This window comes from Rhinoderma darwinii, chromosome 3 (assembly GCF_050947455.1).
Source record: "Rhinoderma darwinii isolate aRhiDar2 chromosome 3, aRhiDar2.hap1, whole genome shotgun sequence".
Classification (NCBI taxonomy): Eukaryota; Metazoa; Chordata; class Amphibia; order Anura; family Rhinodermatidae; genus Rhinoderma; species Rhinoderma darwinii.
Genome location: NC_134689.1, coordinates 395,240,189 through 395,244,591, shown reverse-complemented (window position 1 = coordinate 395,244,591; position 4,403 = coordinate 395,240,189). Strand labels below are relative to the sequence as shown.

The 4,403-nt window shown below is 43.6% G+C and overlaps 2 non-coding genes across 2 annotated transcripts; both read left to right on the top strand.

Annotated features, from left to right (window-relative positions):
* The first annotated feature begins 466 nt into the window (after nucleotides 1–466).
* LOC142751328 (U4 spliceosomal RNA) lies at nucleotides 467–607 on the top strand. Its single transcript, XR_012882879.1, has one exon. It is a non-coding gene; the product is annotated as a U4 spliceosomal RNA (small nuclear RNA).
* Nucleotides 608–3,800: 3,193 nt separating this feature from the next.
* Nucleotides 3,801–3,941, top strand: LOC142751333 (U4 spliceosomal RNA). The gene has a single exon (XR_012882884.1). It is a non-coding gene; the product is annotated as a U4 spliceosomal RNA (small nuclear RNA).
* The last annotated feature ends 462 nt before the right edge of the window (nucleotides 3,942–4,403 follow it).

Genomic DNA, 4,403 nt, shown 5'->3' with positions numbered 1-4,403 from the left:
ACCTTAGTCAATACATCAAATATGGTATTCCATATAGCAATGATCCAACTATGTGCAGCCCCAACCATAGACCTCATTCACACTCTGGGATCCTTATCCTTCCCATGTAGAATATTCCGAAATTCAGAGTCCATATTATTCTATGGAGCTATTCACACATCAAATTCCATGTATTCTCTATAGAAATCAATGGAGCCTTAAAAATATACCAATACTAGAAACCAACATACAAATACAGAGCAGAATGTGGACACAGGACCCGTATTTTGTGTCAGTGTCCAGTTCCCTGTAGCCCGGGGGGAGGGGACGACGACAGCTGAGACAACAACCCCCTACAATGGATGAATGTGTTATTAGCATATCCACTCCCAGAATTCCTAGCTCTGAACTTCCTGCCTGCCGGGTGTCTCCACAGGCTGAATCACTACACTGTAGTGGGCGCTCAATACCACACTGGTGGATGGCCAGCTTTGCGCAGTGGCAGTATCATAGCTCATGAGGTTTATCCGAGGCGTGATTATTGCTGATTGAAAACTTTTTACCAATACCCCGCTGTGATGACTTGAAATACAGTCAGCATTGCAATTTTTGACAGTCTCTCTGGAGACTGAACAATGCAGTCAAAAATAGATGAAATGCTATTTTCTTGATCTCTATAAATCTACTAGACTATTTGAAGACTGGCATAGTTGATTATAAAGGGGCTGTCAAGTTTGGGGGGCTATATGTTATATTTACGATCTAGCTACAGGATAGGTTATCAGTATATGATTGGTGGAGGTCTGGCACCCAGACCCCGAACTGATCGCCCAACCTGGTTTGCTCCAGTCACAGTATTGTGGCCTGTGAATAGGTCATTGGAATAAAAAAACAGCACCAAACTGGACAACCCCTTTAAGAGTATGTTCACACGCTTAGCAAAAAAGTCTGAAAATACGGAGCTGTTTTCAAGGGAAACCAGCTCCTGATTTTCAGATGTTTTTTTTAAAGGGAAGGTGTCGTGAATTTTTTTTTTTATCCAATTGCTTTTAGTATGATATTAAAATAAATGTTATTTATTTGTGTTCTACTTTTTCTTACTTTTACTTCTCTACGGGTTCTGCCATTTTTTTTTCATCTCTGTATGTGTCGATTAACGACACATACAGAGATGGAATACGGCACGTACAACCCCATAGAGAATGCAAACGGGACCCATTCCATTCACTACAGCGTACGCCGCTTCCACACAGACCAAAAGGAAGGTCTTTGGCAGAGCGAAATCCGGCTGCATTTTCATGTGGACCGGAAGCCGCGGCCGGACAGCAAGATGACGGCTTCCGGCCATATGTTCAAGGAAGCGAAGGCGCAAGGAATAGGAGCGGAGGGGGCAGCGGCGGCAGGAGCAGGTAAGTTATGTTTGCATATGTGATGTGTGTATTATGTTCGTGTATGTTTGTGTTATACTGTCTGCTGAGCACTGTATCTAATCCTCCTACACTGTGCAGTCGCTCAGAAAATGGAGGCACACAGTGTAGGAGGTTTGACAATTCAAACCCCCTCCTTCTCCTGGCACTAGCCAGAATAAGGGAGGGGGGATTGTGTGAGGACACTAGAGAGTGTGTCTACCCCAAATTTGCAGCATAAAGCAATGAGGTTGCTTTACCACATTGAGGACTCCTCGGGCACATGGGGACACTGCTTAGTAGGCACAGAATTAGGAGACACCGGGCAGCATGTCAGGCACAGTATTAAGGACAGCAGGCAGCATCTTGAAGGGCATTGGGCAGCACAGAAGGTGCAGTATTAGAGGACAGTGTGTAACATAGCAGGCACAGTATTAGGAGGCACTGGCTAGAATTAGGTGGCAGTGATCAGAACGACAGGCACAATATAAACCCCTTAAGGACTTCAATTTATTATATTTTTTCCATCAACATAGCTTGTTTTTTATGGGATGACTTGTATATTTAAATGGCACCATTTTGGGGGTACATATAATGTATTATATAACATTTATTATTTTCGGGGTAATAGAAAAAAACAATTGCATAATTTTTTGGTTCTGTTTTAACGATATACATAACACAATAGCTTTATTCTCTTGGTTATTATTATAACAACTACAGAATTTCTGCACTGAAATTCTGCCGTCCCGTATTCAGGAGACCTTAGTCCATACAACAAAAATATGTATTTCTGTGAACTACAATGATCCCACTATGTGCAGCCCCAATCTTAGGCCTCAATCACACTCTGGGATCCTTATCCTTCCCATGTAGAATATTCCAGTATACGGAGCCCATGATGTTCTATGGAGCCATTCACACATTTATAGCACGTTGCTCCATACAATTCCATATACTCTCCATAGAAATCATGTGGACATAGGATCCCTATTTTGTGTCAATGTCCAGTTCCCTATTATATTTATGATCAGTGGAGGTCTGGCACCCAGACCCCGAACCGATCACCCAACCTGGTTGGCTCTAGTCACAGTATAGTAGCCTGTGAATAGGTGATCAGAAAAAAAAAAATACAGCCCCAAACTGGACAACCCCTTTAACTATTGTACTACAGGTGAAGTCCAAATGAACCTGGATTCCGGACGGTGTCCTGGTGTCAGCTTTATCTGCATTCAAAGGACGCAGATACAGTTGAATCCAATGCTTCAGCAGGGAAATGTCAGCTCCCTGCTTCAGCATTCGCTGTCCACTTGTCAAGGACTCCTTGGGCACATAGGGGCACTGCTTATCAGGCACAGAATTAGGAGACACTGGCCAGAATGCAGCATCTTGAAGGGCATTGGGCAGCACAGAAGACACAGTATTGGGAACTATTGACAGCACAGCAGGCGCAGTATTAGGGGGCACTGGGTAACATAGCAGGCACAGTATTAGGTGGCAGTGATCAGAACGACAGGCACAATATTAACACCTTAAGGACTTCAATGTATTTAATTTTTTCCGTCAACAGCTTATTTTTCGTGGGACAACTTGTATATTTAAATGGCACCATTTTTGGGGTACATATAATGTATTCTATCAAATTTATTTTTTGGGGGGTAATAGAAAAAAACAATTGCACCATTTTTTGGTTCTGTTTTAACGATATACATAACACAATAGCTTTATTCTCTTGGTTATTATTATAACGACTACTACATTTCTGCACTGAAATTCTGCCGTCCCGTATTCAGGAGACCTTAGTCCATACATCAAAAGATGTATTCCTGTGAACTACAATGATTCTACTATGTGCAGCCCCAACCTTAGGCCTCAATTACGGTGGGCCGCGTGCCGCATTTTCTTGCCGTGCTCCCATACAAAGGATGGGAGCATGGCCCGTAAAAAACTAAAAGTAGGAGATGCTCCAAAATCACCGCCATAGTTCTATGGCGCGAACACCTATCCGTAGCGATACGGAAAGGTGTCCGCAATTACAGAGTTGTTTTTTTTTTTTACAGTCGTGTGCATGGGGCCTAAGTCTGGGATCCTTATCCTTCCCATGTAGAATATTCCAGAATAAGGAGCCCATGTTATTTTATGGAGACATTCACACATTTATAGCTCGTTGCTCCATCCAATTCCATATACTCTCCATAGAAATGATGTGGACAAAGGATCCGTATTTTGTGTCAGTGTCTAATTCCTTACAGCCCGGGGCAACAGCTCAGACAACAACCCCCTACAATGGATGAATGTGCTATCAGCATATCCACTCCCAGAATTCCTAGCTCTGCACTTCCTGTCTGCCGAGTGTCTCCACAGGCTGAATCATTACACTGTACCGGGCGCTCAATACCGCACTGGTGGATGGTTAGCTTTGCGCAGTGGCAGTATCATAGCCCATGAGGTTTATCCGAGGCGTGATTATCGCTGATTGAAAACTTTTTACCAATACCCCGCTGTGATGATTTGAAATACAGTCAGCATTGCAATTATTGACAGTCTCTCTGGAGACTGAAGAGTTTAGTAAAACATAGATGAAGTATGGTGGGTCGGGGCTCCATAAATGCATGTTTTTGAGATCTTTATTGCACATTTGACAGGGATTTATTTTTATTAAAAAGATCAGTCACCAGATTATAAGTCAGGTGTCACTGCCTTCCAGGGCACTACTGTCCCGTACTGAAAATATAATTACATTACGAGACAGTTGTCCCGCAGTGAGGCAGTGACACTTAGCGTCATAGATAAGTATGATGCTAGGAGCCCGGCTCCCTGCACTGTGCTCGGTCTGGGACATGTGGACCATATATCACGGACCAAACACGGTCGTGTGCGTGGGGCCAAATAGTGGAGTATTGGAGTCAACCACAAGTGGGCCTAATGGTCACCTGGGAGAACATTAAGGTTGGTCGATTTTGTTCCCTGTTCAGGGCAGGCAGACAATGGGACCTAGATGCCCTCTCCATACCATGG